Source organism: Doryrhamphus excisus, unplaced genomic scaffold (genome assembly GCF_037039965.1).
Source record: "Doryrhamphus excisus strain RoL-2023G ecotype Guam unplaced genomic scaffold, RoL_Dexc_Guam_v1.1 HiC_scaffold_24, whole genome shotgun sequence".
Classification (NCBI taxonomy): Eukaryota; Metazoa; Chordata; class Actinopteri; order Syngnathiformes; family Syngnathidae; genus Doryrhamphus; species Doryrhamphus excisus.
Window position 1 is genome coordinate 7,930,114 of NW_027621862.1, and position 23,700 is coordinate 7,953,813.

The following is a 23,700-nucleotide window of genomic DNA, read 5'->3' on the forward strand; positions in this document are numbered from 1 at the left end:
CGTGCCGACACAAGCTAAAATGTTTCTCCCGCCAGGACAACACCCACATGAAATTCAAGCTTTGCTCGCAGATGAAAAAGAACCAGCTGGAATGAGCAATCTGCACCTCCAAGTCTGAGTTTATGGTTCTTGCCCAGAAAAGCATAGCTCACAGCCGTAATTGTATAGTGGTTCCTACTCTTTGTTGTGGCCGCAGCAGGGTCGATTCAGGGTCATGGCAGGTGTGTGTTGCTTTTGTAATTGGATTGTCTGAAAAGACAAGATTGTCTGTCCACTTGAAGTGTGGTGATGTAAAAATACACTAGTTTTGACCACACCTGTATTTTTAGTAAACATTATTAGCATGCAATGAATCAAAGTATAAGGTACGATGTCGGAGATCAAGAACGCTTTTGTTGGGAAAAAAAGCCATAACATATCATTTCAACAATACGGGTATCAAACCCGCTATTTCTTGCATGTAGAGCAAGAACTCTAGCCTTTGAGTTGAATCCCCCTGCTGCACAAGAAGGCTGCCACAATTTCTGCAACACCAAAACACTAATTAAGATGTGTCATTTTGAGTCAACAAGACCATGTCCACAAAGGAGATGAGGTGACCGAGAGGTTAAGGTGATGGACTGCTAATCCATTGTGTTCTGCATGCATGGGTTCGAATCCCATCCTCATCGGACTATACTAATGCACCAGTTTTGACACCATCTGTGTTTTTAGGAAACATCATTAGAATGCAATTAATCCAAGTATCCGGTACCATGTGGGAGATTGAGAATGCTTTTTCGGCAAGAAAAAGGCATACTATACCATTTGGAGAATGCAGGCATCAATTCCACTTCATCTCACATGCGAAGTGAGCGCTCTTGTATGAGCGCGTCATACAAGAATAGGATTTGTTTTTGTGTCCTTCGAATGAAATGTTTTCCGCATGTTGCAGAATTTTCCACAGGAAAGAAATCTTTAAGATGTATCACCAAAAGAGCTGAACCGCCCAATGTGGGGCTCGAACCCACGACCCTGAGATTAAGAGTCTCATGCTCTCCCGACTGAGCTAACCGGGCCTTTTTCGGGCAAGATATCACTTTTTAGTTTTTTTTCAATTGATGTGGTCTTCTTGATGTTTGATCAGTTCCACAGCCAACCTAGTTTCTCAGGGAACAAAGGAGCGAGAGGTTCAGTCATAGCCGAGAACTTTGGAAGTGTAGTCATCTTAACCCTCCTGTTATGTTCATTTGTCAGGAACAGCCATGATGTTCCCGGGTCAGTTTGCATGTTTATTTATCTGAAAGAGGTCCAAAACCAAAAAAATCCCCACAAGCATTGTTAGTTATTCACTACTAACTCCATTACTAACTATTCTATCAATGTTTAGTGCAATGGTGTACCTTACCTCTCACAGGTAATGGTTTAATTAATTTTAATTAATTAAATTAATCAGAGGCATCATGACCAGTCTGCATCAAAACATTATCTGAAATCCTGTGGCAGGTTTCTGGCATTGATTCCTAATTCAGTTGCCATCCCTGATAGATGGTAATGGTAATGGTAATCATGCCCGCGTGGCAGGCGAGTCTCTTTGCTTGTCTGACGTCTGTGTCGCATCCTGATTGGCTGGCACCAAATGTCAACGACACGAGCGTGGCCCCCGCTTGGCAAGTGAGAATTCTACCACTGAACCATCAATGCCACGTGGGGACAGAGAAAAAAATTCAACTGTCAAGTGGATGAGCCTCTGCAAAGTGGCACTGAATGACAACACATCACAATGTCATACTCTTTGGATTCAAGCACCTTCTGGCGTAATGGGATCCACAACAATCATGTCAGCTGTGGATGCAACGTCAATTCGTTCTTGAAGGGCGAGTGACAAAAAGAAGTACATGGTTCAGAAATCAGCTGCCAAAGTTTCACTACATGCCACAGAAACAAACAGCTCCTCTCCACTTTCCCTCCAAAATGCTTCCTCGTTAGGACACACCTACTGGGCGTTTTCAGGGTAGTATGGTCGTAGGCTGCCAGGTCAACTGAAAAGATCCTATTTGAAGGCGACGCAGGCCAAACTAGACTCCAGCAAAAAGTGTCAAACAGCGCCCTCTGCTGTCAGGCAAGAGCAGAAACCATTAAAAGCTTACAGCACCTGGTATTCCTAGGCAGTCTCCCATTCAAGTACTAACCAGGCCCACCCCTGCTTAGCTTCCGAGATCGGACAAGATCGGGCGTTTTCAGGGTAGTATGGCCGTAAGCTCCCAGGTCAACTGAAAAGATCCTATTTGAAGGCGACGCAGGCCAAACTAGACTCCAGCAAAAAGTGTCAAACAGCGCCCTCTGCTGTCAGGCAAGAGCAGAAACCATAAAAAGCTTACAGCACCTGGTATTCCCAGGCGGTCTCCCATCTAAGTACTAAACAGGCCCGTCCCTGCTTAGCTTCCGAGATCAGACGAGATCAGGCGTTTTCAGGGTAGTATGGCCGTAAGCTGCCAGGTCAACTGAAAAGATCCTATTTGAAGGCGACACAGGCCAAACTAGACTCCAGCAAAAAGTGCCAAACAGCGCCCTCTGCTGTCAGGCAAGAGCAGAAACCATAAAAAGCTTACAGCACCTGGTATTCCCAGGCGGTCGCCCATCCAAGTACTAACCAGGCCCACCCCTGCTTTGCTTCCGAGATCAGATGAGATCGGGCGTTTTCAGGGTAGTATGGCCGTAAGCTGCCAGGTCAACTGAAAAGATCCTATTTGAAGGCGACGCAGGCCAAACTAGACTCCAGCAAAAAGTGTCAAACAGCGCCCTCTGCTGTCAGGCAAGAGCAGAAACCATAAAAAGCTTACAGCACCTGGTATTCCCAGGCGGTCTACCATCCAAGTACTAACCAGGTCCCCCCCTGCTTTGCTTCTGAAATCGGACGTATTCAGGGTAGTATGGCCGTAAGCTGCCAGGTCAACTGAAAAGATCCTATTTGAAGGCGACGCAGGCCAAACTAGACTCCAGCAAAAAGTGTCAAACAGCGCCCTCTGCTGTCAGGCAAGAGCAGAAACCATAAAAAGCTTACAGCACCTGGTATTCCCAGGCGGTCTTCCATCCAAGTACTAACCAGGCCCGCCCCTTCTTAACTTCCGAGATCGGGCGTTTTCAGGGTAGTATGGCCGTAAGCTGCCAGGTCAACTGAAAAGATCTTATTTGAAGGCGACGCAGGCCAAACTAGACTCCAGCAAAAAGTGTCAAACAGCAGTTGATCAATGCGACACTCACAGGGCCCCGGGAAGCGCGCACGAAACCTGAGAATCAGGAGCCGGTGGGAGACTGCAGGAGGCAAGGCTGACAAAAAGTGGCTGACACCCTCTGGAGACCGGCTGCTGCGAGGGAAGTGGGGTCCACGGAGTGCGCAGACACAGTGCCCCGCTACCACGAGCCATTTCCTCTGCAGAACTACTGCTCAGGGGGCACCAAACGTGAGCACGTTCTGTGCATTTCTTTCAGCACCATCCACAAGATGCACCCTGCCAGAGTCTGCTGTTGCTGTTTACGCAAGAAGGAGAAGTGCACCGTTCCTGGAAGCGCTGCAATACCAGGTCGATGCGTGGAGCGGATGGCGCAAGCCCCAATCGCAGCTCCCTGTTCCAAAAAGCAATTTAATATTTAGTATAATGACAATAAAGGCCATTCCATTGACCAAACATTGGCTTGAAGGGTGGCCTTTGTGAAGAGTGAAGTTTAGGTCCTTTCAGCCAGTCAATAAACCTTTTCAAACTATTGGCTATTAGTGAGGACATAGACAGGGATTGTGATCCAGGGACCTTTAGAGCTTCAGTCTAATGTTCTCCCAACTGAGCTATCTCAGCTGTGAAGGTGGTGTTCCGCTTTTTCAGTCTGGGCTTAAAGTAGGGGCAGTGTGAAGCTGTGCCACGTGCTATGTTGCTGTGTACCTGGTCCAGTGTGTTCTAATCTTGGGTTGGAATGTCCCCATGCTGGTAACGGGTGGGGAATACAGTCCGTTGATGAAGATAAGCAGAACTTAAATGGATGGATTTCACTGGTTGAAGTTGTCAGCTACCACAAAAACGGTCATGGGCCATGAGCCTCTGTTCTGAATTCCCCTTTTTGTTTGGTGTATATGGGAAAATGCACATTGCAAAGCAGCAAAGGGAACAGAACCAGTTTAACAGTAAAAAAATAAACAATCTAAGAATAAACAATATAAACAGCCTAAAGTAATAACAGTTTAATAGTTTTGTCATGCGGAATATCATTGTTTGATTTCCCAATGGGGAGTTCCTGTTTTGTATGTCAAAATTTCACGTTGAACCTGGAGCAGGATTACGATTGCAACAACCAGTAGGGTAAAACACACCCGTCTCACGAGAACAAGACCTCTCTTTATCTTCTTCTTGAAGTGCTCAGCTGTGTTGTACAATCTGAAAGTCCTTTGCTGACAAATCATTCCAGTGTTGGATAATGGACCTTACCAAGAAAATGCCAGCTGTGGGATTTTTACCAGTGCCTCCTGAGCGAAAGGAGCTTTCATCTGGCGCTTTAGACCGATTGATCAAAACCATCCTCTGCTATGACTGCGCTGTTTTCGGGTCCTTCGACAAGGTTGCAGATGTATTGTCTGTATTCCTTTTCAAAATCCAAATTTTAACGCCGCCTTTATGACAGATGTAAAAACCATCAGGCGGTAGACTGCGATTGGATTGGTTGACTTGGAATTGTTTTCATGTGTTTCAAATAAAATCACACATTCAACATATTGAACGTTGATATCTGCCCAAAATACTACTGGACTGGAAACCCATTGGATCATGTGACAAAACATTGTATTGTAAGACAGAGTTGTAATGAAAATTTACGAGCACCTGACCATTGATCCTTTTGTTTTGGGAATTGTGTTTTTTTTGTGTTGTCCGAAAGCAGGGAGGGAAGTGTCCCCAGGGTCTCTCACACCCTAGGCGAGAATCATCAGCTCGACCAACAATCCACGGTATGGACAAGTACCTGTGGTCCATATTTTCCGGACGACGCCCTACTGGTGCTGGCCTGCACAAAGGCGCTTCTTGGGAGACAGTGGCCGCTGTAGTGTCGTTATGTGCAAACAACAAGCTCATCCTCAACACAGAGAAGACGAAGAAGATGACAGTGCACACAGGGAATAATTCTCTTTCCTACTGTTATAAATAAGAAGGGTGACATGGTAGTATACGGGATGTCTGTAGGCTGGTGCAACACTCCTCATGAAGAGCAGGGTTATCCTTTTCCGGGCAAGAACCAAAACTCTGACTCGGAGGTGCTGATTGCTGCTCCAGTTGCTTCCAATTCATCTGCGAGTGAAACATGAATTTTAGAGTCAGGTTAATTGAAAGGGTTGGCAAGCTAGCAAGGAGTTGAAACTAGAATCTCCTGATCCGCAGTCAGATGTGTTATCCTTTGCCCCACTATTCGCACAACAAAAAGACCTGTAATTTTTGCAACACCATAACACTAATTAAGATGTGTCATTTTGAGTCAACAAGACCATGTCAACAAAGGTCCTGCAGGAGATAAGGTGACCGAGAGGTTAAGGTGATGGACTGCTAATCCCTTGTGTTCTGCATGCCTGGGTTCAAATCCCATCCTCATCGGACTATACCAATGCACAAGTTTTGACACCACCTGTGTTTTTAGGAAACATCATTAGAATGTAATTCATCAAAGTATCAGGTACGATGTCGGAGATCAAGAATGCTTTTTTGGCAGGGAAAAGGCATAATATACCATTTGGAGAATGCAGGCATCAATTCCACTTCATCTCACAGCGAGCGCTCTACCATTTGTGGTCATACAAGAATGGGATTTGTTTATGTGTGCTTCGAATGAGATGTTTTCTGCATGATGACCATTTTTCTACGGGAAAGATATCTTTCAGATGTATCAATTAAAATACTGAATCGTCCAATGTGGGGCTCCAACCCAGTCTCATGCTCTATGGACTGAGATTGCTTTGCATCTGAGAGGTAGCAGGATCGATGCCCACATTCTCCAAGAAATCCTTGATGTTGGGATTGACATGATAGATGTTGGGATCGGAAATGAGTCCAGGATCTATCCCTCAGTGTCAGATGAATACCCCAAACCTAATCCTGGCTGCGTTCTCTAGAGTAGTCTCTTGTCATGTCCCGGTCCCGCCACCTCCAAGATCGACTGAGGTCTTATTTTTTATTTTTATTTTTTGTCCCGTCCAGCCATTGGGGCAGATAGTATTGTTGATCTCAATGCCCTTACATGCTAGACAGATTTGCTCTGTGTCAGGAAAGGTGTTGGCTACAACTTCCCTGTACCATGAAATTTTATTTGCCGTTATTTAATGTTTTTGTTATGCCATTTGGAGCGACTGGACCGGAGCAAGAAGAAGAACAGAAAAGAAGAAGAGAAAGGTGGGGTGGGGGGGCAGTAGAGGGAGAGACAAAAACAGCAGCAACAAGAATTCCCATAACAACAGTGACAAACAGAACAGTTAAATGTCAATGATGGCTAAGGGTCACAATGGAGATGATATCAGTGAAATGAAACAGTCCAACTTACCAGTAGCAATAGTAACAATGAGGACAACCATGATAGTAAACACAATTACAACCATACAGTTACAGTAATTAAACTCTCACTGCTTGACATCATTACTGTAATAATAGCATACCAATACCATATAAACACCCGTGTGCTGTGAGTGTCCATATGGAGGTGTGTTGTGTATGTGAATGCGAGTGTGTGAATGTGTAATTGTCACTGAGAATGACAAAAGGAGAGAGACTGCCTTTTACCACCCAGCAAACCCCCCCCCCCCCCCCCCCCCCCGCGCAGCCATGTCAAGCCCCCACCGCCAGAGATCCTCCGGCCCCGTGGGTGTGGGCAAAGCCAGGGCCGACTCCCCAAGACCCGCCCCCGAATCAACTCCCCGAAGAGACCAGCAAGAGGCCATGGAGGAGCAATCTCAACCGGCAACAGGGCGCCAGCAGGCCGGAGAAGAGTCGCACCCCCGAGACCAGCGGGAGACCATACCCCACTAGGGCAGAAGGGCATCGAAGGCCACACACCCGTGGGCACAGGGGCGCCCCCGCCAGCCGGAAGGGAGCCCGTCCACGGTCGGAGGCGCCCCCAAGGGCACGTGGGGGCCCGCGACCCAGGACAGACCCAGGGAGGTAGCGCCAACCATGACCCTAGGGCAAGCCCTGGCGTCAGCTGGTTCCAGCGGGACCCCCAGAAAGGCCAGACCAAAATATCATTTGCCCTCAAAATACAAGGGCAGCGGGACAATCCCTTGGTACATTATGGAAACTACACTCTTAAAAATGCTGGGTTAAAAACAACCCAATCTGGGTTGTTTCCCAACCCAACGCTGGTTAAATATAGGACCAACCTCGCGTTGGGTTATTTTAACCCAACAAGTTGGGTTGGTTCTCTTAACCCAACAATTGGGTTGTACATTGGGTTGTTCATATGACCCAACGCTGGGTTCATATTTACTACACGGCTGGGTTATTTCAACCCAACAAGTTGGGTTGCCAATATACCATATACTATATATATATGTATATATATATATATATATATATATATATATATATATATATATATATATATATATATATATATATATATATATATATATATATATATATATATATATATATATATATATATTATTTATTTTTATTGTATGCTAATATTATTAATAATATATTACAATGACACCAATGTAACAATAAAATATTTATTTATTATATATAATATATTTATATTACATTTCCAGAACATACAAATATAACAACTCACAACATTTCCTTCACATATGAACAAATTATGTCCAAAAAAATTACATTTTAAGAACGGGTGAGGGGGACAGCTATGAGAGAGTGATATATACATAGAACAAGAGGCTCTGTGAGCAGCAGCACAAATGGGTAGGCGATTGTGCCTGCTGCAAGTATTCCACCATGTTAGCTCCGACCTATGATGAGAAAAGAAAAAAAGGTAAGTATTTTGTAAGTATTTCTAGCAGTGCAGAGCAATTGTCATCAGCTCTCTACTGAAGCTATTTCAATATATATTCTACGGGGAGAAGTGTGACACCTGTAAAGTCAATGGCGTGTTCAACAATTTATTCAGGGGGTTTGGCCAGTCTAATGTTTGGTCTGTGGTTTATACATCACACATCACTATGGAGTAACAGCTTACACCAAGTTACAACTTGTAAGAATAGTGCTTCATGAAATGAGAAACAGCCAAATGTTACGCTGTCACACATTCCACGAAATACAATCTTTTCAAGTCGCTCCTCATAAAAAGAGTCCTGCTTTAAAACTGTGTAAAAGAACAACTGGAGTCATGTCACAATTCATTTACATTTTAATTTCTGTTGAAAGGTAAATTACTTACCAGCTTAACATCGATGAAGGCTCTCTTCACCTCCTGAATACTCGCCCGGGCCAATTTCCTGCCCTTTTTAAACACAGGCGGAGGGAGCAGGATGGGCAGCAGCGTCATGGGCAACTTCTCCCCTGGCATTTGTAGGACAATTATGGGTGTCATTACCAGATTGTTGAGAACATGAGTTTTAAATATTATAATATATTACAATTTTAGATAAAACTGTTTTCAATATGTTCCACTACTGTGCAGTGTTGTCGTATTGCAATCAACCCTAAAATAATATTGAGAAAATGTCTCGATTATGTTTACTTGGTCTATATTAAAACACAAAAACACACCCCAAACATTTTTTTTTACCAATTGGGATCATAATGTGTACCATAGAGGGTTTGTCATCATTGTCTCGAGCAGTGGTGAGCAAACTTTGACTCGCAGGCTGATATAACAGCAATATATATTGGAATCACAAGATGGCTCACCCTGTTAAAAATTTGGGTATTGGTACAAGCAACAGTGACTGACCCACCGCCATTTCTTATGTCTATAACATATAGCAGGCACAGTAGCTACTGTAAAACAATACCCATAAAATGAAGGCATGAAGATGACTTACCTTTCAATCTGCCCCTGTAGCTGCCACTCAGTCAATTTGGAACTGACAAACTCATCCATAGATACTTTTCAGCGAACTGAAACATCACAAAGAGGGTCCATAAGAACAAACATACCATGAAATGAAATAAGATTCAGTAGTCCAAACATTTATATGCAACTTACAAAACTGTCGTCGAATTCGCGCCCAAACTGATTAGTATACAGTGGACTATCGGTGGCTAACGGAAGCCCGCTAGCATGCAGCCGTCTAGCTTAAAAAAACACCGGTTCATCAGCACGCTCGTATTAATTCACGAGATTCTTTGACTTGATATCACATAAAATGGCAAATTGACGAGATAACTGACGTTGTCCTCATAACTATCACACATGTCTCTTGTAATTTCAACAACATAGTTTGGTTCCTACATAGCTCGCCAGCGAATGTGTTCGCTTGCCACTTTTGGAGGGAATGGAAGTTTGCTAAGGTTACCGATCGATTCCTCAAGCTAGTACTCAACAGTGCTTCACGAACTTACATTTTAACACGTTTATGAAGCATTATATAATAATATAAAGTCATTTATACGGTAAAACAATAGTGGGAATGTAACAAACCTTGCTCCGTGCTGAAATTGGTCTCCTCAGATGAAATGTGGGGTCCGAACGAAGTAAGGTTGTGGGCGGGGCTTTGTTGCGCATGTCCAAAATTCTACCCAACGCTCTGGGTTGTCCAAAATAACCCAGCACAATATAATGGAAATCACAACCCAGCAGCAAATAACTCAGCACCCAACAGAGATAACCCAGCGAATTGGGTTCTCAGAATACCCAACTCAATAAAAATAACCCAATTAAATGACCCAACAGGCTCAACCCAGCGATTGGGTCAAAAAAATAACCCAGCATTTTTAAGAGTGTACATGAGGAGCCTGGCTTTTAACTAGAACTGGAAATACTTGTGGAGCCCCGCACATAAACCACGTGTCTTCCTCACATGCTGTCATAGACATTCGCGTCATTTGAGGAACTCATCCTGATCCACGGTTACCACTGATTTGGAGAGTAAATTTTACTTAAGTAAATAAGTCATCATACACTTACTGTTAAAGGAAGACACAGTCCAAACACTTGCTTGCTGCAGGGCAAGTAGGTTCCACCAAGACTTGAACTTGGATCACTGGATTCAGAGTCCAGAGTGCTAACCATTACACCATGGAACCTGCAAGTGCATTATAGGGTCCTGACGTACACATTGTCAGATTACATGAGAGTTGATAGAACTTCACTGTGCACTACTTTCCTTTCCCGAGACGCCGGATGGTGGTCCAGAATCTCTTCGAAGCTGTCCGGAAGTCATTCTCCATGGCTTCTCCAAACTCCTCCCATGTCAGGCTTTTTGCCTCAGTGAATGCCAAAGCCGCGGACCGCTTGGCCTGTTGGTTCCTGTCAGCTGAAGTCCCATAAGCCAAAACGGCCCAATAGAACTCCTTCAGCTTGACGGCATCCCTCACCAATGGTATCCACCAACGGGTTCGAGGATTACCGCCACGACAGGCACCGACCATCTTCCAGCCACAGGATGTCTGCAGGCTGGTGCAACACCTCATGAAGAGCAGAGCTGACCTGTTCCGGGTGAAACCCATGAACTCGGACTCTGAGGTGCAGTTTGACCATTTCAGCTGAGTTCTGAATTTATCAGTTGATCAACATTTCTACCCTCGACTATGGTCATGAGCTTTGAGTCAGCATGGAAAGGATAAGATAGTGGGTAAAAGCAGCTGAAATGACTTTGTTTTGTAGTGCGGCTGGACTTTCTCTTAGACATGGGGGAGAAGCTGTGTCATCCGGGAGGAAATGGGACAAAAGTCACGACAGAAATTGCACATCAGTGTAAATGAAATGAATGTAGAAAGTCTGTGAGGATTAGTACATGGCAGCTCAGATTCAGTGCATGGGGGAATTAGCTCAAATGGTAGAGTGCTTGCTTAGCATGTGAGAGGTAGCGGGATTGATGCCTGCATTCTCCAAAAGGTGTATTATGGCTTTTTCCTGCCAACAAAAGCATTCTGGATCTCCGACATCGTACCTCATACATTGATTCAGTACATGCTAATGATGTTTCCTAAAAACACAGGTGGTGTCAACACTAGCGCGAACTTAACTGATCCTGCTGTTTTGACAATTGTGTTTAAAAAAAGATCAAAACAAGATCAGGTGGGCTCGTCGGGGAATTAAACCAGGGACCTCTCACACCCAAAGCGAGAATCATGCAACTAGACCAGAGAGCCACAATTTCAAACAAGTAGCTGTGGTCTATATTTACTGGCCTGCACAAAGGGGCTTCCAGGTACGGGGTGGCCACCGGGTGGTCACATGGTTGTGCAAACAACAAGCTCATCCTCAACACAGAGAAGACACAAGGAATAATTCTCACTTCTGGCTAAATAAGCAGCACAATATGGCAGTCATAGCAGAGGATGGTTTCAGTTGCCAGATTGAGGCTTTCGCTCAGGAGGCACTCGTAGAAATCCCACAGCTGACATTTTCCTGGTCAGACCCATTATCCATGACTGAACTCCCCGTCGGGAAATCAAACAACGGTCTTCTTCAATATTGTTAAACTGTTATTACTTTAGGCTGTTTATAATGTTTATTCTCAGATTGGTTATATTTTCCTGTTTAACTACGTAGTTATGTCCCCTTTGCTGCTGTGCAATGCAAATTTCCCCACTGAGGGACGAGTAAAGGTATATCTAATCTAATCTAATGAACTCCAATTCTGAGTTGTTGTGGTGTCGATTAAGAGAGGTTCTAGTTGTAATGTTCTAGAGTTCTAGTGAGACGGGTTTGCTTTACCCTACTGGTTGTTGCAATCGTAATCTTGCTCAAGGTTCAACGTGAAATTGTGACATACAAAACAGGAACTCCCCGTCGGGAAATCAAACAATGGTCTTCCGTGTGACAAAATTGTTATACTGTTATTACTTTAGGCTGTTTATATTATTTATTCTTAAATAGTTATTTCCCCTTTGCTGCTGTGCAATGTAAATTTTCCCACTGAGGGATGAGTAAAGGTATATCTAATCAAATCTAATGAACTACAATTCTGACAGTTGTTGTGGTGTCGATTGGCCAAAGGGGAATTCAAAACAGAGGCTCATGGCCCATGACCGTTTTTGTGGTAGCTGACGACTTCAACCAGTGAAATCCATCCATTTTCTGTACAGCTTATCCTCATCAACGGACTGTATTCCCCACCCGTTACCAGCATGGGGAAATTCCAACCCAAGATGATTGGACCAGGAACACAGCCACATACGTGGCAGAGACACAGCTTCAGCCTACCCCCACTTTTAGATTAAATTAATTAATTAGATTGAGTTTAGTTTAGTTTTAGTAGAATTAGTTTGAGAAGCCTTTTGCTGAAAGGACCTTAACTTCACATCCAGCCAATGCCAGAGGAAATTAAAAGCCAAACCATCGACAGCAAAGGCACAAGTTGAGTCCACCGAGACATCAAGGTGACCCCAAAGGTAGCTCAGGTGTTTCTTTCACAGCTGGTTTCTAAACCTTTTAAACCTCATTTGCGATTGTGAAAAGCCCATTTTTTCTGGAACATGTTATATGAACTACAATTTTCGCTACAAAGGAGAAATCTGGAGTCAATTTGGACAATTGCCAATCTGAGCCCACTTTAACCCTCTCTAACCCAACACAAAATGACTGAAAAAAAAGATTTGTGTTATGGTTCAGTGGGAGGGGCATACAAATCATTGCCTATGTGCTTGTGTGGTGCCTCGTACCATAATGCGGTGACCAAATAGGTCAGCCAGAAGGACCACGATGGACCATTCTAAATCCCACTAAGTCGTGAGCTGGAAGGACCACAATGGGTCATCCTGAATATCACTAAATTGGCAAGCAGTTGTCCTTGCAATTTAACCACTGGTCTTTTGGGGCAGTCATGGTGTCAGGACGCCTGTGACCATGATGGATCATCCGAAATCCCACTAAGTATTTGTGAGCCGGAAGGGCCACAATGGGTCTTCCTAAATAAAGCTAGCACAGGTTCAAACTAACCGGTTCAAATTCTGCCTACAACGTGGAGTTTTGGGGGCACTTGTGGTGTCAAGACGTCTGTGACAATAGAGATCCAGGTGAAATTGCCTGGATCTTCATGGTTGCTTACTGAATTGGCAGGTTCCCTTGCATTTCAACTGAAAAACAACGGTATAAACAGTGCGGTTCTTTGCAAGTTGTTGTGGCCGAGTGGTTAAGGTGATGGACTAGAACTCCATTGGGGTTTCCCCGCGCAGGTTCAAATCCTGCCGACAACGTACAGTTTTGGGGGCACTCGTGGTGTCAAGACTTCACTGACGGTGGCGATCCATGGGAAGTCATCAGACCAAAAACATGTCAGGGAATCAATGAAATCCTTTTCAGTCATGGTGTAAGGACGCCTGTTACAATAGAGATCTAGGTGAAATTGCCTGCACTGGAAAAAGCAGAGAACCACCTTCGCAGCTGAAATAGCTCAGTTGAGAGAGCGTTAGACTGAAGATCTGAAGATCCCGGGTTTCAGCACAGTCCCTCTTTACGTCCTGACTTGGCAAATAGTTTGAGAAGGCCTTTGCTGAAAGGACCTTCTCACATGAACTCTGACTCTCATGAGCACTGACTTCTTCTTGAAGGGCTCAGCTGTGTTGTACAATCTGACAGTCCTTTGCTGCCACATCATTCCAGTCGAGGACAATGGACATGACCAGGAAAATGCCAGCTGTGGGATTTCAAGCAGTGCCTTCTGAGAGAAAAGAGTCTTAATCTGGCGCTTAAGACCAATCATCCACACAACCTAAAATGGTGCCCTGATCAGGAAAAAACTGTGCCCTTGTGAGGTTCGCTGACAATGGAGGACACTCAAAAGGAGCCCGACAAAGCAACACACTCCTCAGCCTCCCTCAAATCCTGCTGACAACGTACAGTTTTGGGGGCACTCTTGGTGTCAAGACATCACTGATGGTGGCGATCCATGGGAAGTCATCAGACTAAAAATGTGTCAGGGGATTCATGGGAATTCATGTGAGATCCCCCAAAACCGTGAGCTGCAATACCACTCACGAGTTGACAAGTCTCATAAAATTGGCAAACATTTTCCATTGCATTTCGACTGATATACAACGGCATAATCTGTGAGGTTCTGCGTTTGTGACAATTTGTTGTGGCCGAGTGGTTAAGGCGATGGATTAGAAATCCATTGGGGTTTCTGCTCCCTCATCCTCAGCACCGAGAAGGCCAAGGAGATGACCGTGCACACAAGGAATAACTTGTTTAAGTAAACCTTTTCGACCTAGCTGACCCGTCAAGAAGTCAATCTTTGTTTAAATTCTCCCAGTCACCATGAGGATGTGCTGGTTTAGTGAATATGCATAGTTCCCATCGTGTAACGATGGATGGTGTGTTTGAGGGGGTATAGCTCAGTGGTAGAGCATTTGACTGCAGATCAAGAGGTCCTGGTTGATATCCGGATGCCCCATGATGCACAGCCTTGGTTTTAGGATTATTTTATTTATTATTTACTATTTAAGAATAGTCTAAAAGTACATGGATGCCTGGCTCAAACACCCTTGAGAATTGCAACAACTTGTGGTAATGTCTCTCGAATCGGTGTAATATAACTCGATTGTTTCCCTTTTTGCATGGTTCCTTAGGTCAATCCAACTCAAGTGAGGTTGGTTTTGGTTTGTTTCCATAAAGGTATGGGAAGGTTACTGTTGTAACCCTAGATTGTATCCATTCTGGCTCCATTTTGCAAGGGAGTTTATTGTTCAGTTGCATAAATATTGAAGTCAAAAGTCGATATTCCTTCTGATTATGACTTGCTAACTGCAGGCTGTATCTATATGTTTTATTATTTGACACCACCTGTGTTTTTTGGAAACCTCAGTCAATCTTGGAGGTAGCAATTTCGGGACCGGGGCTTCTTCATCTCTGTCCATGGCAAGGTCAAGTACAGTATGTCAGAAGTTTTTGCCTTGTAAGTTCTCCTCGTTCATCAAGGGCCTGTATAGCGCAGTTGGTAGAGCATCAGCTTTTTAATCGCAGGGTCCAGGGTTCAAGACCTGTTCAAGTGACCCCTTCCCTTAAATGTCAAACCAACCTCTTTTGTCCTCCTACTGTGGTCAAGTACAGTGGGTGCAATGAATAACGCATCTGACTACGGATCAGAAGATTCCAGGTTCAACCCCTGGGACTCGCCAACCTTTCCAATTGACCTGAGTTAAAATTAAAGTTTTGCCTGCAGACAAATTTGGAGCAGCTGAAATGGGCAAACTGCACCTCCGAGTCCGAGTTCATGGGTTTCGCCCGGAAAAGGACAGCTCTGCTTTTCATGAGGTGGTCGGGTGTGTTGCACCAAGTCAAGTCAAGTCAAGTTTATTTATATAGCCCTTAATCACAAAAGATTCTCAAAGGGCTTAACAAGCAGGCAACAGTAGATGATAGACAATAGACGACAAACGACATCCCCTGATCTGAACCCCCATCAGGGCAAGGAAAAACTCGAAACCCATTAGGGATAAAGAAACCTTGAGAAGGGACCGCAGATGGGGGAATCCCCCTTCTAGGATGACCAAGCTGCAATGGATGTGGAGAGGTTAACATGTGACAGTTAAATATAAACACAGAGTATAATAGTCCAGGTCCAAGATGTAATGCCATTAGGACAGTTGGGCAGCCGCGGGTCTTGAGATGATCACCATCCCTCTGCTGCAGCGCCTCCACAAGGTAGGCCACGTCAGATGTCCAGTTCCGTCAAGGCAACTTCCAAACAGCCTCTCCTGGGGGGTATGGGAGAGAGAAGGAGCGGCAGTCAAAACAGGCAGGGAATATTTTTACCTAAACGCTAAAGTATAGAAATGAATCTCAAGTCGGGACTTGAACATTTCTACTGAGGTAGCAGCTCTAATATTAACAGGTAGAGCATTCCACAACGTTGGGGCAACTTCTACACTCTTTACAGTCGTTTGCATACATTATTTCTATTTTATACGAAGACACCAAGATAGATACCAAGACAATCCACGATGACTTGACGTATATTCACCCTCAGGATTTATTCTTCCTCTGTCGTTTTGTCACCTACTCTATACCGCCATCACTGCTAGCACCCCCTAGTGGACCTTGCGGTATTACACTCAAACGCCAACAATGGAGATTTGGTTTATTTTAGACACAAACATATAAAAAATAGTAGGGTGTCTTTTTTTCTTTTACAACTGAATTTTATATGTATGACATGAACTATTACTACTCTTAAATGCTCTAACCATATTTATACGTTTTAAACTGTTTTTTTTGAAACCATGTTACCTTATCTTTTATGTACCTTACACTCACACCACCCTTTTCTGCTTATAGCATGTCAACTGCCATACAAGTCTGGAAGGCCATCAGAGAAGTAGCTAACTGCTACACTAACTGCTCTGAACGCTTCTTCAGTTTGATTAGAGAGACGCTGAACGTTATAATGCAGATAATGAATCACTTCGGTATTATGGTTAATGGAAATCAAAGGGATGATAGAAGCAAAACTGGATATAACCTGATCTGTAATTTTATACTCCTCTGGGACGCCACGAGGGATACCTATGGCGTCAATGTACGTCGGGTTGGGGGTGTCTAACCAGGGTGAGGTTGACACACCTCGCCTGGTCCTCAGGGCGGCCGGTGGCATGAGGTGAGACCCTACGGAAGTAGCACTATGCACTAGGCGCTCCACATCTACTGACAATACTGTCATTGGAAGAAGGAAAGGAATCGGCGCACAAACACCAGTCATGTTCTCGGTCGGTAACCTATCACTCACGCCGGGTCCACCGCACCACCACCAGAGGTCAGCCCTGAGTATCGGCCGGAAGAAGGCATCCATCTGTAAGGTAGAATTACACCAAGAGATATTAATGCCGGGTTGTACCAATCGGGAACCTGTGGAAACGGTAATGCACATAAATTTACCTTTCGCCACTGTGCTGCTGAATATGGGCTTACCTTTGACCTCTGTAACCTCGGGGTGCGCTACGGCGAATGGCCGACAATTAGCCGAGGCTGCTTCTGGAGCAGTGGATGTATTCATCAGGGACACTCGGCGGAAATCACAGCGGGAACTATTTGCAATAAGGGGCCCACTCCCAGGCACGCTAAACAATCTGTTTTCCTTGTTTTAGCTTGTTCCACCATCAAAAGCCAATTGTTAAACTGTCCCGAAATACCTGTCAAGAGCACAAACAAGGTGTCCACCAGGTACCCGCCCTCAGACCCCAGCGTACCGATTGAGTCTGCGTCGGGGTACATAAAATAAAAAAAAAAACATAAAATATTGCCGTGGTGTCCTGTGGCCGGTTAGCTCAGTTGGTCAGAGCGTGGTGCTAATAACGCCAAGGTCACGAGTTCAACCCCCGTACTAGCCACTCTTCTTTATGTGCTCCAGGAACAACAAAAGCCTTGGTTGGCAACTTACCGGCCCCCATAACCGACATCACACCACCCACCCTCGAAAAGACCAAGGAAAGGTAAAGAAAACAGCATGTCAAAGCAGAGCGGCAAAAAACCTCTTGGTCACCAAGACTCAAGGAGCAGATCAATGGGGGCAGTGGACCCCATTATCCTCTTCAGACCACGAGTGCAGAGAATGCGGACCGTGAAGAAACAACAAAAGCCCCCGTTGACAACAGCTAACAGTACACCACCACAAGGAAAACAGCATGGCGGGGACAAAAGCCCAAAACCCCCCAGGCCCCATAACCAACAGCGCACAACCCAGTCAACTGCGAAACACCCCCATCAAGGCTGCCAACCGACCAGGGAAAGGTAAAAAAAACAGCATGGCAAAGCAGAGCAGCAGCAAACCTCTCGCCCACCGTGACTGCATGATCAATGGGGGCAGATGACCCTATTGTCCGAGAACCAAAATTTCGACCACGAGCACAGAGAATGCATCTGTTAAGGATGAGTTAGTTGATTTGAGCTGGAAACATTTGATGCAATGGTGTCCGGTGGTTGGTTAGCTCAGTTGGTCAGAGCGTGGTGCTAATAACGCCAAGGTCACGGGTTCAACCCCCGTACTAGCCACTCTTCTTTATGTGCTCCAGGAACAACAAAAGCCCACGGCGACAGCCCACTGGTCTCCATAACCAACATCACCCCACCCACCTGTGAAACACCTTCGACAAGACCGCAGAAAGACCGGGGAAAGGTAAAGAAAACAGCACGTCAAAGCAGAGCGGCAACAAACCTCTTGGTCACCAAGACTGCAAGGAGCAGATCAAAGATGGCAGTGTACCCTATTATCCTCTATCCAAACTTTTACATCACGAGTGCAGAGAATGCGGACCGTGAAGGAACAAAAAAAGCCCTCCCTGCCCCTGAACTACCCTTCCACACAATCCCCAGAACACCACCATCAGTGAAGTTATATCAACGCTAATGTAATCTGACAGGATGTACTTCAGGGCCCGGCGCTGTCTGTACCCTTGCAGGTTCCGTGGTGTAATGGTTAGCACCCCGGACTTTGAATCCAGTGGTCTAAGTTCAAGTCTTGGTGGAACCAAGGGATTGCCCTGTTGCCCTTGTATTTTGAGGGCAAAAAGGAGGCGTTTGCAAGTGGACCTGAGACCCTGTCACTGGTCACCTGAACAGGGACTTGAATCCGGGACACTCAGATCAAAAATCTAACCTTCAGGTGACTGGCTCAACCTTTGCTGATATTTGGCTTGTCCGTGTGGGCAGTTTAAGACCTCAGTCGATCTTGGAGGTGTCAATTCCGGGACCTGCCTCTTTCATTCCACTTCTTCTTCCTCCTCCATTCATCCCCACCCACCGCGGCTGAAGCAGTGGCAATACAGCCTGGACAACAGTGTCAGCGTGAGCCCATAGAGGGTTACCTGAATCCCTCTTTGACAGAGCCCCTCTTGAAATTGACTTTTAATTACTGAAGTGTGTGTGAGGGTTGCCTTGCTTTTATGCGTTTAAGGACGTTATTTTTCGTTGGCAGGTGCTGAGGGCCCAGAGTGGCAGCGGTTTCCCTGTTGGTCCCTTTTTTTCCACTTTTGGTTTGCTGAGTCACGGGTGCAGTGTGGTTTGGATCCCTCCCTTTATGTTACCGCTGTCGTGGTAAGCCCCAGCCCAGGCCTCTTTTCTTCAATGGAAGCAGTCAACTTGTGGAGTACGTCAGTGTTTGAAGAGCTGATCAACTGGTGCAGTTGCTTCTGAATGCTTCGCTGCAACTCGCGTGCTGACATCTTGGATCACAATGGTGGTGTGTCTGTCCATGAACTGATGACAGGTTCAATGGATTGATGATTTGCTGCGCTCTAGGACACAGAAATCATCCCGGACGACCCCCAAAATGTTGCCCCTCCACCACCGGGAGGGGTTGTATGCCTTGAAAATCCTGTGGTACAGAATAAGGACGACAATCCACGATGACTTGACGTATATTCACCCTCAGGATTTATTCTTTCTCTCAGAACAATAACAGCACTTCAGATCTCATAAGATGACTACACCAACAGTTGGCCGTTTGTTTCCAGCATTATTGGTTAAACAAACATTTGAACAGCTAAACATTTGTGATGTTAAGACATCGGCTTTACATGTCAATCTAGTGACAATTTCCACAGCCAATGTATACTTGTCACATATCTTTAGTACAATACTATCAGTAACACATTTCACATATTGCAGTTAACCTGCTGAATGCTATTCACCATACATTAAGGACTGCTAGCATTAGCCGTTAGCCATTTCACATGTGCTCAAGTGCTCTACAAAACATTTATAACAAACCACTTTGCAGTCAGCTGTTTACTTTAGCAACTTCTACACTCTTTACAGTCATTTGCATACATTATTTCTACTTTATACTAACATGTGGTACAGAATAAAGAAGACAATCCACGATGACTTGACGTATATTCACCCTCAGGATTTATTCTTCCTCTGTCGTTTTGTCACCTACTCTATACCGCCATCACTGCTAGCACCCCCTAGTGGACCTTGCGGTATTACACTCAAACGCCAACAATGGAGATTTGGTTATTTTAGACACAAACATATAAAAAATAGTAGGGTGTCTTTTTTCTTTTACAACTGAATTTTATATATATGACATGAACTATTACTACTCTTAAATGCTCTAACCATATTTATACGTTTTAAACTGTTTTTTTTTAAACCATGTTACCTTATCTTTTATGTACCTTACACTCACACCACCCTTTTCTGCTTATAGCATGTCAACTGCCATGCAAGTCTGGAAGGCCATCAGAGAAGTAGCTAACTGCTACACTAACTGCTCTGAACGCTTCTTCAGTTTGATTAGAGAGACGCTGAACGTTATAATGCAGATAATGAATCACTTCGGTATTATGGTTAATGGAAATCAAAGGGATGATAGAAGCAAAACTGGATATAACCTGATCTGTAATTTTATACTCCTCTGGGACGCCACGAGGGATACCTATGGCGTCAATGTACGGGTTGGGGGTGTCTAACCAGGGTGAGGTTGACACACCTCGCCTGGTCCTCAGGGCGGCCGGTGGCATGAGGTGAGACCCTACGGAAGTAGCACTATGCACTAGGCGCTCCACATCTACTGACAATACTGTCATTGGAAGAAGGAAAGGAATCGGCGCACAAACACCAGTCATGTTCTCGGTCGGTAACCTATCACTCACGCCGGGTCCACCGCACCACCACCAGAGGTCAGCCCTGAGTATCGGCCGGAAGAAGGCATCCATCTGTAAGGTAGAATTACACCAAGAGATATTAATGCCGGGTTGTACCAATCGGGAACCTGTGGAAACGGTAATGCACATAAATTTACCTTTCGCCACTGTGCTGCTGAATATGGGCTTACCTTTGACCTCTGTAACCTCGGGGTGCGCTACGGCGAATGGCCGACAATTAGCCGAGGCTGCTTCTGGAGCAGTGGATGTATTCATCAGGGACACTCGGCGGAAATCACAGCGGGAACTATTTGCAATAAGGGGCCCACTCCCAGGCACGCTAAACAATCTGTTTTCCTTGTTTTAGCTTGTTCCACCATCAAAAGCCAATTGTTAAACTGTCCCGAAATACCTGTCAAGAGCACAAACAAGGTGTCCACCAGGTACCCGCCCTCAGACCCCAGCGTACCGATTGAGTCTGCGTCGGGGTACATAAAATAAAAAAAAAACATAAAATATTGCCATGGTGTCCTGTGGCCGGTTAGCTCAGTTGGTCAGAGCGTGGTGCTAATAACGCCAAGGTCACGAGTTCAACCCCCGTACTAGCCACTCTTCTTTATGTGCTCCAGGAACAACAAAAGCCTTGGTTGGCAACTTACCGGCCCCCATAACCGACATCACACCACCCACCCTCGAAAAGACCGGGGAAAGGTAAAGAAAACAGCATGTCAAAGCAGAGCGGCAAAAAACCTCTTGGTCACCAAGACTCAAGGAGCAGATCAATGGGGGCAGTGGACCCCATTATCCTCTTCAGACCACGAGTGCAGAGAATGCGGACCGTGAAGAAACAACAAAAGCCCCCGTTGACAACAGCTAACAGTACACCACCACAAGGAAAACAGCATGGCGGGGACAAAAGCCCAAAACCCCCCAGGCCCCATAACCAACAGCGCACAACCCAGTCAACTGCGAAACACCCCCATCAAGGCTGCCAACCGACCGGGGAAAGGTAAAGAAAACAGCATGGCAAAGCAGAGCAGCAGCAAACCTCTCGCCCACCGTGACTGCATGATCAATGGGGGCAGATGACCCTATTGTCCGAGAACCAAAATTTCGACCACGAGCACAGAGAATGCGTCTGTTAAGGATGAGTTAGTTGATTTGAGCTGGAAACATTTGATGCAATGGCGTCCGGTGGTTGGTTAGCTCAGTTGGTCAGAGCGTGGTGCTAATAACGCCAAGGTCACGGGTTCAACCCCCGTACTAGCCACTCTTCTTTATGTGCTCCAGGAACAACAAAAGCCCACGGCGACAGCCCACTGGTCTCCATAACCAACATCACCCCACCCACCAGTGAAACACCTTCGACAAGACCGCAGAAAGACCGGGGAAAGGTAAAGAAAACAGCACGTCAAAGCAGAGCGGCAACAAACCTCTTGGTCACCAAGACTGCAAGGAGCAGATCAAAGATGGCAGTGTACCCTATTATCCTCTATCCAAACTTTTACATCACGAGTGCAGAGAATGCGGACCGTGAAGGAACAAAAAAAGCCCTCCCTGCCCCTGAACTACCCTTCCACACAATCCCCAGAACACCACCATCAGTGAAGTTATATCAACGCTAATGTAATCTGACAGGATGTACTTCAGGGCCCGGCGCTGTCTGTACCCTTGCAGGTTCCGTGGTGTAATGGTTAGCACCCCAGACTTTGAATCCAGTGGTCTAAGTTCAAGTCTTGGTGGAACCAAGGGATTGCCCTGTTGCCCTTGTATTTTGAGGGCAAAAAGGAGGCGTTTGCAAGTGGACCTGAGACCCTGTCACTGGTCACCTGAACAGGGACTTGAATCCGGGACACTCAGATCAAAAATCTAACCTTCAGGTGACTGGCTCAACCTTTGCTGATATTTGGCTTGTCCGTGTGGGCAGTTTAAGACCTCAGTCGATCTTGGAGGTGTCAATTCCGGGACCTGCCTCTTTCATTCCACTTCTTCTTCCTCCTCCATTCATCCCCACCCACCGCGGCTGAAGCAGTGGCAATACAGCCTGGACAACAGTGTCAGCGTGAGCCCATAGAGGGTTACCTGAATCCCTCTTTGACAGAGCCCCTCTTGAAATTGACTTTTAATTACTGAAGTGTGTGTGAGGGTTGCCTTGCTTTTATGCGTTTAAGGACGTTATTTTTCGTTGGCAGGTGCTGAGGGCCCAGAGTGGCAGCGGTTTCCCTGTTGGTCCCTTTTTTTCCACTTTTGGTTTGCTGAGTCACGGGTGCAGTGTGGTTTGGATCCCTCCCTTTATGTTACCGCTGTCGTGGTAAGCCCCAGCCCAGGCCTCTTTTCTTCAATGGAAGCAGTCAACTTGTGGAGTACGTCAGTGTTTGAAGAGCTGATCAACTGGTGCAGTTGCTTCTGAATGCTTCGCTGCAACTCGCGTGCTGACATCTTGGATCACAATGGTGGTGTGTCTGTCCATGAACTGATGACAGGTTCAATGGATTGATGATTTGCTGCGCTCTAGGACACAGAAATCATCCCGGACGACCCCCAAAATGTTGCCCCTCCACCACCGGGAGGGGTTGTATGCCTTGAAAATCCTGTGGTACAGAATAAGGACGACAATCCACGATGACTTGACGTATATTCACCCTCAGGATTTATTCTTTCTCTCAGAACAATAACAGCACTTCAGATCTCATAAGATGACTACACCAACAGTTGGCCGTTTGTTTCCAGCATTATTGGTTAAACAAACATTTGAACAGCTAAACATTTGTGATGTTAAGACATCGGCTTTACATGTCAATCTAGTGACAATTTCCACAGCCAATGTATACTTGTCACATATCTTTAGTACAATACTATCAGTAACACATTTCACATATTGCAGTTAACCTGCTGAATGCTATTCACCATACATTAAGGACTGCTAGCATTAGCCGTTAGCCATTTCACATGTGCTCAAGTGCTCTACAAAACATTTATAACAAAC

The 23,700-nt window shown here is 45.4% G+C and overlaps 12 non-coding genes and 3 pseudogenes across 12 annotated transcripts; 7 read left to right on the forward strand and 8 right to left on the reverse strand.

Moving 5' to 3' along the window:
- The first annotated feature begins 589 nt into the window (after window positions 1–589).
- Window positions 590–671, forward strand: trnas-gcu (transfer RNA serine (anticodon GCU)). The gene has a single exon. It is a non-coding gene; the product is annotated as a tRNA-Ser (tRNA).
- Window positions 672–985: 314 nt separating this feature from the next.
- trnak-cuu (transfer RNA lysine (anticodon CUU)) lies at window positions 986–1,058 on the reverse strand. Its single transcript has one exon. It is a non-coding gene; the product is annotated as a tRNA-Lys (tRNA).
- Window positions 1,059–2,122: 1,064 nt separating this feature from the next.
- Window positions 2,123–2,241, reverse strand: LOC144895513 (5S ribosomal RNA). The gene has a single exon (XR_013626016.1). It is a non-coding gene; the product is annotated as a 5S ribosomal RNA (ribosomal RNA).
- Window positions 2,242–2,353: 112 nt separating this feature from the next.
- Window positions 2,354–2,472, reverse strand: LOC144897217 (5S ribosomal RNA). The gene has a single exon (XR_013626787.1). It is a non-coding gene; the product is annotated as a 5S ribosomal RNA (ribosomal RNA).
- A 112-nt stretch (window positions 2,473–2,584) lies between these two features.
- Window positions 2,585–2,703, reverse strand: LOC144895617 (5S ribosomal RNA). The gene has a single exon (XR_013626121.1). It is a non-coding gene; the product is annotated as a 5S ribosomal RNA (ribosomal RNA).
- Window positions 2,704–2,815: 112 nt separating this feature from the next.
- Window positions 2,816–2,924, reverse strand: LOC144896861 (5S ribosomal RNA; annotated as a pseudogene).
- A 112-nt stretch (window positions 2,925–3,036) lies between these two features.
- Window positions 3,037–3,145, reverse strand: LOC144896185 (5S ribosomal RNA; annotated as a pseudogene).
- A 381-nt stretch (window positions 3,146–3,526) lies between these two features.
- LOC144897014 (U2 spliceosomal RNA) lies at window positions 3,527–3,685 on the reverse strand (annotated as a pseudogene).
- A 6,454-nt stretch (window positions 3,686–10,139) lies between these two features.
- On the reverse strand, window positions 10,140–10,211 carry trnaq-cug (transfer RNA glutamine (anticodon CUG)). Its single transcript has one exon. It is a non-coding gene; the product is annotated as a tRNA-Gln (tRNA).
- Window positions 10,212–13,246: 3,035 nt separating this feature from the next.
- Window positions 13,247–13,328, forward strand: trnas-aga (transfer RNA serine (anticodon AGA)). Its single transcript has one exon. It is a non-coding gene; the product is annotated as a tRNA-Ser (tRNA).
- Window positions 13,329–17,382: 4,054 nt separating this feature from the next.
- Window positions 17,383–17,456, forward strand: trnai-aau (transfer RNA isoleucine (anticodon AAU)). Its single transcript has one exon. It is a non-coding gene; the product is annotated as a tRNA-Ile (tRNA).
- Window positions 17,457–18,043: 587 nt separating this feature from the next.
- On the forward strand, window positions 18,044–18,117 carry trnai-aau (transfer RNA isoleucine (anticodon AAU)). Its single transcript has one exon. It is a non-coding gene; the product is annotated as a tRNA-Ile (tRNA).
- Window positions 18,118–18,523: 406 nt separating this feature from the next.
- Window positions 18,524–18,595, forward strand: trnaq-uug (transfer RNA glutamine (anticodon UUG)). The gene has a single exon. It is a non-coding gene; the product is annotated as a tRNA-Gln (tRNA).
- A 2,654-nt stretch (window positions 18,596–21,249) lies between these two features.
- On the forward strand, window positions 21,250–21,323 carry trnai-aau (transfer RNA isoleucine (anticodon AAU)). The gene has a single exon. It is a non-coding gene; the product is annotated as a tRNA-Ile (tRNA).
- A 587-nt stretch (window positions 21,324–21,910) lies between these two features.
- trnai-aau (transfer RNA isoleucine (anticodon AAU)) lies at window positions 21,911–21,984 on the forward strand. The gene has a single exon. It is a non-coding gene; the product is annotated as a tRNA-Ile (tRNA).
- The last annotated feature ends 1,716 nt before the right edge of the window (window positions 21,985–23,700 follow it).